This window comes from Caenorhabditis remanei, chromosome V (assembly GCF_010183535.1).
Source record: "Caenorhabditis remanei strain PX506 chromosome V, whole genome shotgun sequence".
Classification (NCBI taxonomy): Eukaryota; Metazoa; Nematoda; class Chromadorea; order Rhabditida; family Rhabditidae; genus Caenorhabditis; species Caenorhabditis remanei.
This window is the reverse complement of record NC_071332.1, coordinates 16,868,187-16,881,595: the sequence shown is the minus strand read 5'-3', so window position 1 is coordinate 16,881,595 and position 13,409 is coordinate 16,868,187.

Genomic DNA, 13,409 nt, shown 5'->3' with positions numbered 1-13,409 from the left:
AATATTGTTCCGCAAATACCGTAAAAACTGTATTTGAGGTGCATGCAACTCTATTGTTCAAAGGGTCCGTCGGAGTGCAACTCTATTAGAGGGGCGATTCAAATAGAGGGTGCACCTCTATTTTTCGTCAACGAATTCGCCCGACCTCGATACCCAACTATCTTTTGAATTTGTTTGACTTCATTAGTTTTTTATGCCCAATTCATCGAACTTTTACGTAAAAAAACGGAGAAAATCCTGAATTTCAATAACAAACTACGTTTTTGACAACAAAACTGCTGAAATAGTAATGTGAGAGAACAGTTCGGAGTCAGTTAATGATGATATTAGAGAAAAGTGTAGATTGCTGGAGGGCAACTGTATTAGAGGGGCACCTCAATTAGAGGGTGCACCTCTATTGTTCAAAGGGTCCGTCGGAGGGCACCACAATTAGAGGGGCACTTCAAATAAAGGGGCACCTCAAATACAGTTTTTACGGTATTTTCCTTTCCCGTAGGCAATACTTTTTTATTTCAGGCGAATGAAAGGCATCGACGAATAGAAAAAGGTTGAAGAAAAATTGAAGAAGTGAAGAAATATGAGCAAATTCGAAGAACTCGATGTAGCTGGAGAGGCTCATAGGAGAAGATAGAAGGAGAAAAGAAGAATAGTGACTTCGAAAATTGAGGAGAAAATGAAAAGGTGGGCTAGCATGTTCCATTGACATGGGTGTTAAAAAGAAGGGACCGGAAAATGAATGTGACGCGTCTGAGTTCATCTCTCTCAGTTCTATAGCGCATTTTGAGACGGTTTACGATCGCATGAATGGACTCAATGCTCTGTTCGCTTGTTAGCGCCAGAGTGCGATGCAGCTCCACAAACTGAACTGTGTGCTCTAGTAAGACATGTAGCTTTGGAGTGACATTCAGATGACTGGCAAATTTTCGGAGGTGGAACCATATGTCATCCTAAAAACGATCAGTTATCAATTTATTGAACAATAAACTTACGATTGTCAGTTTCATAGTTGAGATTTCGAAATCAGTCAACTCTCTAGCGACACACAGCTTTTGAAATTTGCCGAGATGTATCAAAAATTGTTCGATGTGGATAATTTCTGGCGAATGTGCGAAAATCGAACAATACGCCTTAATTGCATCCTCATCTAGCAACTTTTGTACGTGGTTCCCGCAAAAATCTTGTTTGAATGCGGAAATGTCGGCGCCGAACGATTTCCAGATACTCTCAAGCTGTTTCCGGGTCTCCCCATTTCCACTCCATATTTCTAGCCGTTTCTCATATTTTTGTTTAATATCATCACGCTTTTTGACCAGCTTAATTCGTTCTGATTGCAGAGATTCGAACAACTTCTTGGAAGATTCGAGACGTTTGGATGCATTGCAATTGAGGCACTCGAAACATAAGAAAAATGCTCCAGGCTTCTTCATTCGATCCATTTCTTCTGATGTCCACACACCTGAGCAAACGGAATGGTGAGTTTCCTGGCAGCCATTACACCTGAGAGTTGAAGCGTTAAAAAAGTCTGCGTTTTCCATAATTTTGTCTCGATAAACGCACATTTTTGAGGAACACTCTCCTTCATCAATTCCTGAATCATCAATCGTTTTCAGTATGATGTTTTCAATTGATTTAGAAACGCATTCCATAGAAAAAATGTGATCATCTATGTTGCAAACATCATTTTCAGCTCTTTCAACTTCTTCTTTTCCTTCCTTCTTTAGTTTTTGAGATACTTTTGGCAGTGGAGTTTTTTCAGAAGAATCTTTTTCATCAGCTAGTTTTTTGAGGATGGTGAATCCAAATGTTTGAGCCAGACCCTGAAGAATGTGCATGCTAGATGGCACGATGCGCTCTAGTGGTACTTGTTTGAAGATAAATGATGATCCTTCCTTGACACTTTTTCGTGCTGCGCCACATTTATTACTGTCAAGCAAGTATCCATCTTCAGTTCGGGGCGTGCAGTTTTCTCCTCTTTTGTATGCACCGATTTTTTGTCTTCCTGGAGAATAGCAGTAGAGACAGCTGCACGCAGAAGAAGCACCTTGATGGCCGATCATAGAGTAGATGAATTTCATGTCTCCCACTAAGTACTGCTGAACTGGGATTTTAACACGCTCATTACAAATATCCACTTCCACATCTATCAGTTGATTCAACTGTTCCACTGCGGGTCCCAAATGCTCCATTACTTTTTCGGCTGACTCATCACCATTGAAAACACCTAATGGAATGAGATTGTGTGAGCTGTTGGGTGATGTCACATTTCTTACAGCAATGCACACCTTTATTTCATCTGCTCCTTTGTCTCCTAAAAAACCCGAATTGGAATGAGGCCCTATTTATTGATTTACCCAAAATTGCGAGCCATATTCCATCTTTTGTGCACCCATCGAGACCCAATTTCTCACAATCTATTAATTGTTGAACCCTATCATTCATGAATTGCTGGACATTGTTTAGAAATGCTGTTGTCACAGTTTTCTTTCCTCCATTTCCATCAGGTACTTGTTTTTGAGTGACAGTATACATCTCTTTTGATGCAACTGCTCCTTCAATTTCCCTAATTTTGTGAAGAGAAGGGAATGGATCCATCATATTGTGAGTGCTGAACCACTTCTTTAATCCTCCCATCTGACTTCTCGTGAAATTCAGATCATGATACAGTTGAAAAGATTCGTATGCAGTGAACTTGAACTTTTGGAGCTGTTGATTGTCCAAGCGTTCGCACACATGTCTATAGAAGAACTTGGAATGAGTTTGACCTAAATTCATACATTGACCGATTTCTAATGATAACTATTAGAGCACCTGCAATTGATCTCACGGCTGTAATTCCTTTGTCAACCCTTTCAGTCATAACTTTTGCATTACGAAGAACATCATAGTCTTTTAAAGGACTCGGATTGTTCCTCTTCTCATCTCTCTTCAATGTTTCTTTTTTGGTTTTTTCCATGAAATCTCGAAGGTATTTCCTTTGTTTCAAGACATCCTTTTGCAATCTTTCTATCTCTTTCTTGTCCAATTTTGCCAACTTTTGGAGATCATTGATTTTTTGATTGCTCTTTTTTATTTCTTCTTGTGAAACCTAAACATTTATTTATTCTTTTCCTTTCTACATTCCTAAATTTACCAGGTATTTTTTCTCCATCTCATCCCTTTCCCCACATTTTAATCTCATATTATTTTGAAAAATAATTCGAGCTTCTGAAAGTCGACGAATTGCCTCATCTCTTTCGTTTATAAGATTTTGGATGGTTTCTCCGATACTGTACTCCATCTCCAGTCCTGTTTTTAGAAGATAAACAAATTAATTTTTGTAACAACATTCTTTTATAATAGTTTTCCTGGGTTAGTTGACAGTTCATGCATTAGTTAGAAAGTTAAGACGGATTAGTAAATAAAAACATAATTCATTCCAATTCCTTTTCATGACAATTCAACAATATTCCATTATTACAGCTTCCTCTCTCCACAACTACCATTCGCCATCAGGATTTCACGTGATTGCACAACAACTGATGATCTCGACAAATGAAATCTCTGAAACTTTTTTTCCAGGTCATTTTTCTCTTTAATTATTGTTCCCTAGCCTATTAATTTCCCGTAGGCATGACTCAGTTTCAGGATCATCTGCACAGATCTCTCAAAAGCGGCCATCAACCGAGAATCTTCAACTTCTCTATTCTTCTACATAATTTATTATTTGCAATCGTTTTTGAAATAAAATCTTTATTTTTTCAATTTCCATTCTTACATATTCTTTTTTTAAACACATAATCACATAATTATCAATAAATGCCTATTTTCTGGCTGCAGCGCTGGTTTCGAATTCTGCTACGCTGCTTTACGGCATTCCCGCTTTCTCGGCTTCTTGACCTGTAAAACACTGATTCACCTTCGTTTCCTTCTTAACTTGCCAGTCTTAAGTCACTATTTCTCTATACTCACCATTTGTTCTCCGCATCTTTCCTCTGCTTCTCCTCCTTTTATTTCCTTCTTGATTCCTTCTCGATTTGTTGACACATTTCGACGGATTTCTACCTGAAATTAAAGAAATAAATGTCTGTTACTTACATTATTTTACGGAACAATACACTAAACCTTAACCTCTCATCCTCTTCGTCGTTTTTCTTCTCCAATCATCTCGTTTATTTCGTTTTTAAGAAATTTTTGCAATTTTTTCATTAAATTTTTCAATAAAACATTAATTTAGACTAATTTATTTTTTTTCTTCTATTTTTTCCTAAAAAATAAGATTTTCCTTTAATTATTACCGCATAAAACAATTGCTCGTCACAAATCTTCATTTTTCAACGAAAAAATTTAGGAATTCGCTTTTTCTCAACAGAGCGCGTTTGCATAGGTTAAGGCTGAATGTACGTGTGTCAACTAGATTCATGTCTTAATCGTCAAAGGATCGAGTATCTGAAATGATGGAGGATCTGAATAGAATTATCAATTTCATTTTTCAAAAAAAATATACAGAAATTTGAATCCAAAATTGTTGTAAACTGTATATTTATAAAAGTAGGAGAAATATAATATTCAAGAAACAAAGTATAATCACTACAGTTTTTCTTTAAAACTTTGTATTTTCACTTCAAAACTTTTTTTTTTGAAATTTACAATCTCTTATATTATACTTTGTGAAACCAGGACTAGCGTCCCGAGCCTAACGGCTCGCTCCGTATACTTTGTGAAACCAGGAATGTCGCGGAATTAATAGGTCTTAATTCACGACCTAGCAAGATACACCAAAGCCACACTAGCTCACACACTACACTATAGTCTCCACTAGACACCTCGCATTTACAACACTTACAATCTATTCTAACTATCGACGTGACCCTTCCATCTCCCTTCTGGCAAAGGAAACTTCTGGCAATTCTACCGTATGACCGCGCCATTAGCCTTCGACCAACCGACCCGTCCTCTCGATGACCAGCTGCCCTACTTCTCAGTGATTATAAGGAAGGAGAAGCGACGGAATCACCACTCTGCTCTGCTTTGCTCAGAAGCCATCGACTGCAACCGCCGTCAACGCTCAATGGTGTCCACCGCTCCCACTACCGTCTCGGCTCCCAATCCGGCTCCGAAGTCTGCATCCACTTCTGGAAACATCCCGATGGAGGTCGACGAGGTCAAAGAGATTAAGAAGACGAAAGCTTCCTCTGATGGTTAGTAAGATTGTTAGTCTAATAAATGTGTTGACTCTATTTCTCTGTTCTGTTCTCGCACTCTTAGTCTGACGGGGTTCACCGGCCCTTTAACGTCGGAACATGGTGCATCGACCGTGGTTTTATGACCCGGCGGTGGCGAGAGCAGTTCGAAGAGGTGGAGTCCAACATGCGAGCACGCGGGGGCACCACCCTTCAGCAGAACAAGCGCGAGTCATAATCTCTCAATTCCCACCGTTTCACCACGGGAACGTAGCAAATTTACACAATTCACAAAATCCAAACATCCACATTTTACATTCCAGCCAGTTCTCACTCGAAAGAGAGCAAGAAGTTCTCTCCGCAAATGATGACTGATCTCATGGAGAAACTCACCCAAGTATCTGAAAAACTGGACAAATTGGACAACACAATTCAACACTTGCGTCCAATGAAACACAAGCTCGGAGCGCATCCAGAGGCCCCACCGACCAAAAGAGAAGTCATATGCGTGTTCTGTTCGGGCAATCACCAAGCCACACACTGTATGGACTACGCAACTTCAGACGCCCGTTGGGCTCGAACAGGTGTCCTCTCCATCTGCAAGCATTGCGGAAGGAGAGGACATCAACCAGAGTCCTGCTACAAGCGTGGCCGGAAATGCAACCAGTGCGGAGACAATCACCTCAGCGCCTACTGTATGGTTCTCGTCGGCCCCAACCAATGACCAACAACTCGGAAAGATTCTCAAACTCGTTACCACATATTAAATGTAATAAACAAGTCTATAGTACATTCGTCCTTTACCCACACTTTCAGATGAAAAACAATTCACAAACATATCCACTGAATCACTAATCCATTTACAATTCCATTACCATTCAATCATACATACTACGATAATTCAGCACCTCATACTCTTTAAACAATTCTATTCCATTCCAGTCTCGTACCACTAGTGGAACTGTACGAGACCAACTACCATTCAGGTTGGAAGTTACGTAGACGAATTTATCCCAATCATTCTGCCAAGGGCCCAACGGCAGCCTGAAAAGGATACAATGACATCTAGTAATTCGATATTTCCTACGACCATTGACAACCCCATTCTAAGTTCCGCAAAACATACTAGAATGAAAGGACACCATTGCTTTCATTGAGAGGACACCATTGCTCTCACATACATTCCAAGGCTTGTCAGTAAGCGCTCCGGAACGCTTATCAGGAATATCGGTCTTTTTGCGACAGGGAAACCCGCGAGGTTTCTCAAAGATTCCAACGTCTCCGACTCGTGCAAAGAGGGGAACCTCTAGGAGAAAATCATACTATAAATCATGCACGAAAAAATACTATATATACCAAGATTCACATAAGAATCCACTACCTATACTGAACAAACAAAACACAAACAACACCCTATCATTAACGGTACACCTTTTACAGACCGGTCGAAAGGCTCCTCGGGTTCCAACCGTCGTTCTCGCTCTTCTCGTCGCAGCAACAAGTCGAAGAAACACGGCGGACAACGGAAACAATCAAACAACTCCAAGTCATCCAAATCGTCAACTGTTCAGTCCAACGCTCAATGGGTGAACATTGGCCCTGCCAAGACAATTTTCACAAAAAGAGCTAAGAAAACTGCTCTACTGATCGAAGGAATACAACTAATTCTTACTGAACCTCAACAACCAGAGATGGTTTCAATCTTACAATCCAGCTACACAAAGCTAGCTAGCCAACTTGCCAAGCTCGATAACTCCGATAGCGAGGCTCTCACTCTCGTACTGAAGCATCCAGCACTGTGCTCCAGCTCCGAAATTCGCATCAAGAATGTTATGAAACTGGTCGATCACATCAAAGATCGTGGATACCCAGCTCTCATTGAAAAATGCAAAGCACTCCTTCTACATATTGAAGTCCTGCTCAAACAACTGGTTTCCACCCAACCACTGGCAGTTAAACGCAAATCAACCAATTGTCTGATTAAAAAACCAGAAGTTCACTCAGCTCTCAAAGGGCTATCATCTACCAGTAGTTCGGACGGAAATAACTTTCAGTCCAACAGCGACAATGACCTTATTCACCATGACATTCATCATACACAAGATAAAGACGAACAGCACCGTTCATCCACCAACACGGAAAAACTCCAATTTCCCAAATCATTCGAACCAAATGGTCCAATTCTGACCAAAAACACGAAGCAAGAGCCAATTGAACAAGCCAAGCGTAATCGCATTGATTCCGAAACCAGTCAACCCGCGTTGACAGTCGACGCAATGGAGGCAATGCTAAAGAATTTCGGCGAACTCATGACGGCTAAATTCACTCATACAATCAACACAGCTGTTCAGAAGGTTGACATCAAAGTCGACAAAAACGCCAAGGCCATGCAGGCCATGAGAACAAATCTGGAGATCGTTCAGGATCAACTAGAACAACAGCAATATCAAACACATTACGACCACTCCCTAGAGAGTATCAAATCACAATCCGAACACGACACCAAACAGTTAAGTCTCAATAGCCCACAAGTGGTTAAAGAACACACAGAGACTACCAAGATTCCAGTTGGGGTCGAATCTCCGACGGCTCCCAGCCCGTTAATTCAGAGTCCCAGTCCCACTCGCTGGTCGCCAGCCACTCACCACGGTAGTTTTTCAACCGACATCAGCACAATCTTGAGCACCTTGAAACCATTTTCGGGTGAGACTGATCAGTATTCGCTTTTCATCACGCGCTTCAATTCACTCGTACACAATAACCCATCAATTGACATCATCATGAAACAGAACATGTTAATTAGCCTCCTCGAAGGTGGCGCAAAAGATTTAATCACATCTGATGACTTGTCGGAAGGGACATACAAAGAACTCCGTGCAAATCTGGAGAGAGTTTTCAACAGGAAGACCGATCGACGCAAACAGTTGATCGAGACCTACCGTAATCTCCCGTTCCATCAAACAGATTATGACCAGATGGAGAAAGATATGATGAAACACGTTTGCATCACCAATTCACTAAACAAACACCAAGTTTCCATTAACGATCCATTTCTGATCGATTCATTCGTCGACAAATTACCATACAACATAATGAAATCAGTTATTACACAGATCCGTAACAAGACTCCATCATTCTCGGAGGTTTCAACCATAGTCCAAACGCTTATATCCGAGAATAGAGCACTGGACGATGCAGAACAACGCAAGAAAAACCGCACTCAAATCACTGAAGTCTGCACAGCGGACATCAACAAAATTTCGGTCCGCTCCCACACACCGAGACACACCGGAAATCAACGCAAGACGCCGACAACTCAACAGCAATCTCGATGGAGATCAGCTCCCTGTACTTTTTGCAATCAAAACCACCAGACCAACATGTGCACAATCCCGACAAGTGAGAAGAGAGATTCAATCATTAAACAAAAGAAATGTTTGAATTGCTTCAGAAACAATCACACAGCCACGGAATGTCACTCAAGATTTGTCTGCAACAAGTGCGCCCAGAAGCACCACTCGGTCCTTTGTCCAGAAAAGGAAAAAAGTGATACACCGGTTAACCCCAATAGCGCCAATGAGGACCGAAAAACGTTTTTTCGGAACAACGGACTTAGTCCCCAAGCTTGAACCCTACAACATACTGCACGAATCAACACATGAACCACATAATCATACACACATCAACACTATACCTACACCAATCAATCCAGATATCCTATCCTCACCAGGAAAGACGGGACACAACCTCGCTATAATAACATCACACAAAACAACTGAAACTATCACAATTAATCTTTCAGTGGTTTCAGATCCACACTACACATTACCTTTCCTCCAAATTCTAACACCATCTGGAGCAAGACTCAATGCATTGATCGACAGCGGAGCAACAACCTCACTCATCTCAAAACCAGCAGTACTCCGTTTACATTGCCCAGTACACTATCAAAAACTAGTAAATTTCAGAGGATTCATTTCATCCTCAGGTCCACAACAGGTGAAGTTCTACAAATTAGATATCCTCGACAAAACGGGAAAAACATGGAGCACCATCCTGCCTGAGTATCCTCAACTCCCAACCACCGTAAAAGCACCAAACTTCTCATCAGAGGATCTAACATACCTCATCCAAAGGAACTTTGACCCGCAACAACTCACGGTTCTCAAAAAATTCAATGGGAAACCAATTGATCTCATAATCGGAAACAATGTCCTACCCAGTTTACTCTCCACAAGCACAAGACACGTCTTACCAAGTGGTCGGATAGTGGAAGATACACAATTAGGAGTCATAACTCACCCAAGTCCGGTGCCAGACGCACTACAACGGAATACCACAACACAAGAAGAAAATTCGGACCAGAACTGTGACTACAACGAGTCATATATTAACACTATCGACATGTCCGATTATGATCTCCCAGAAGAGTTAACAGTCGGAATCAGTCAGTCACCACAACTGACAAATGCACGCCTGGATTGGCTTCTTGAACAATCCTGGAAACTCGAAGTTTTAGGAATAGAACCACCAACAGCTATTCTACAAAGAGAACAGCTTAATCAAGATCTCATACTCAAGTACAAAAACACAGCTATTCTAGACAAAGACAACAAAATATATGTTCAATTTCCATTCAACGGAAAGGAGGCCTCACTCCACAACAACTACTTAGTCGCTGTCAAGCGTCTCATATCACTATTAGAAGTACAACTAGCTTCTATGACGGATCGGACAGCGTACAACGACATTATTCAGCAGCAATTAAATTCTGGCATAATTGAACTAGTTCCAGAAAATGAGCAACACATCGGCCCACATTATTACATCCCACACCGGGTAATCATCAAACCCGACGCTCAAAACACAAAACTTCGCATCGTACTCGATGCCTCCTCACACATGAAAAATGAGCAGTCACTGAATCAATGTATACACCCAGGCCCATCGATTCTGAAGTCGATTCTAGGTATCTTATTCAGAGCACGGACCAAGCCGTTCCTCATGATTGCCGACTTGGAGAAGGCCTTCCACCAAGTCAGACTTCAACCTCAACACAGAAATTGCACCAAATTTCCTTGGTTGAAAGACCACACCAAACCGGCCACTCCAGACAATCTGGTCACTTACCGGTTCACACGACTGCCATTTGGCATAACCGCGTCACCCTTTCTCCTGGCGATCACAATTCTCAGGTACATGGAACTTAACCCACATCCAATCCATGAAAAGATCACACAAAATCTTTATGTGGACAATGTTATGTTCACACCAGAATCCACAGAGGAACTCCTCAAAAACTACCAGGAATCCAAAGAGACCTTCTCATCAATGCATATGAAACTCAGAGACTTCTTGTGCAATAACAAGACAGTCATGAATACAATACCTGAACAAGACAGATCCAAAAGCACGACCTGTAAGCTCTTAGGTCACCACTGGGATGCCGAAAATGACACCTTTACCCTCAAGATAGCTCAGCCACCAGAGGGCATTCCAACGAAACGTCAACTCGCTTCGTTCATAGCTTCAACATACGATCCCCAAGGACTCCTCTCCCCAATCGGAGTAGCAAGTAAATCCTTGATGGCGAAAGTATGGAAGGAAAAACTGAAATGGAAAGATCCATTACCAGCCCACATGTTACCTGACTGGGAAAAAATCAAGGTAGCAATCACAGAAAACTCCTATACTATCCCAAGGAGAATAACACCAGCACACGGATTCACCCAGGCATCACTCATCATGTTCTCCGATGCCTCGAAAGATCACTATGCGACATGCGCATACCTCCGATTTGAGTGTCCAGATAACAATACACAAGTACAATTACTGTTCTCAAAAACTCGGATCAGACCAATCAACAATGAGAATCTTACCATTCCACGAATGGAACTCCTAGGAGTACTCACAGCTGCCCAAGCAGCATCAACCATAAGCAAGGAAGTGAACATTACACTTTCTTCACTCACTTTCTTCTGCGATAACACCGCAGTACTCAATTGGATTATACACAAAAACCCAGCTGACAAATGGGTTAATAACCGTGTCAAAACGATAACATCACTTGAGCAAGAATTCACAGAAAAGAAACTCCCACCAACATTCCGCTATGTCCCAACAGATCAAAACCCGGCAGATATAGCATCAAGAGGAGCTACCTTACAGCAAATAAAAGATAGCAAACTCTGGAATCACGGTCCAGACTTTCTTCTACAAGATCAGGCATGCTGGCCCAAGTCCCTGGAACAGTCTCCAGAGGATCCAAAAGAATTCCATTGTTACACTCTGAAAATCACACCGCAACAATTCCCGCCTCACACAGGCTCACCGTCTGAACATCCACCACACCAATATGAATCCATCGTACCATACGATAACACCAACAGTCTGGTGAAGCTAACAACAATTGTTCAAAAGGTCATGAGATGGGCACACATTGTCCTTCGCAAACGTAACGAACGATATCCACAACACCCATATTTGTGGCAATCCCAAACCATGAAAAACTTTGTTTTAGCACGAATGAACAAAGACGAAGTTCAGCAACGTATGATCGCCCACCGATATATCATTCAAGACCACTACGCAGACGCAAAGAGTCAGCTAAACATTGAAATACCAAAGTCCTCACAAATCCAGAAAACAGAGGAAGGAATATACCTGTATCACAACACATATGTAAACAAAAAACACCCTAACATGCCTAAATCATTGGTATACATCATACACAAACACCGACTTGCAAGACTAATTGCGCTAGACTCACATCGAAGTCTACTACACCAAGGTCCCAAAGACATGGCCACGGATATCCAACAACGATATTGGATCAAACGAATCACAGAATTAACACGAAATATCCGGAAAGCATGCGTAACATGTAAGCGCCGTCACGGGAATCCATACACCTATCCATTCGCCACCAGTCTTCCGTCAGTCCGCACACAATCTTGCAGACCATTCCAACACGTCGGATTGGACTATTTCGGTCCAATAGGGTATAAAACCGAACCAGGACAAACAGGAAAGCTATGGTGCATGCTCACTACATGTCTCGTCACAAGAGCAGTTCACTTAGAAGTCGTCCCAGACAATACGACATCCAGCTTTCTCCTAGCCATGAGAAGATTAGTAGGCCGTAGAGGGTCTCCAAAAACCATCATATCCGATAATGCACCAGCATTCACGCTAGGATACACAATGATCAACGCTGACATCAGTACAATGATCAATTCAAGTCAAACACTTACTTCGTATCTCGCTTCGACAGAAATCGAAGTAAAACAAATTACACCATTCGCTCCCTGGCAAGGAGGGGTGTACGAGAGAATCGTAGGCATAGTGAAAAACATGTTCTATAAAACTATCGGAAGACTCCAACTGTCGTTCCTCGAGGTAGAAACCTTGATAATAGAATGTGAAGGGATCATTAATAGCAGACCAATCACAGCCAATCCCATCTGCATCTCAGATTCAGAAGCAATCCGCCCAGTGGATTTTCTCAGCCCACAAGCTGAACTATCATTTCCGAACCACACAGGATACACACCAGGTACCCACATAGGGATAACCGAGAAACAGACTCGGGAGTACCTAAAACACCTTGATAATATCCGACTCCAATTATGGGACCAATTCTACAACTCAATGTACATAGGGCAACACGCCCCAACATACAAGACTAAAGCACATTGTACAATCACTCCACAGCCAAACCACGTAGTCCTAATACAAACCCCAAATCTTCCAAGGTACAGATGGCCTATAGCAAGAATTATAGAGCTTATCCCATCCAAAGACGGGAAAGTACGATCAGTACTCGTAAAATGCAAAAACAAGCTAATTGAACGAGCCGTAAATCAACTTATACCACTAGAACTATCGGCCGCCACCACAGATTCGATTCAAGGCGCCCCACATGTGCCTTTGGACACCCCAGACAGTGCTCAGAGCACCTTTTCGCCGCCCCCAGTGTCGCGGAATTAATAGGTCTTAATTCACGACCTAGCAAGATACACCAAAGCCACACTAGCTCACACACTACACTATAGTCTCCACTAGACACCTCGCATTTACAACACTTACAATCTATTCTAACTATCGACGTGACCCTTCCATCTCCCTTCTGGCAAAGGAAACTTCTGGCAATTCTACCGTATGACCGCGCCATTAGCCTTCGACCAACCGACCCGTCCTCTCGATGACCAGCTGCCCTACTTCTCAGTGATTATAAGGAAGGAGAAGCGA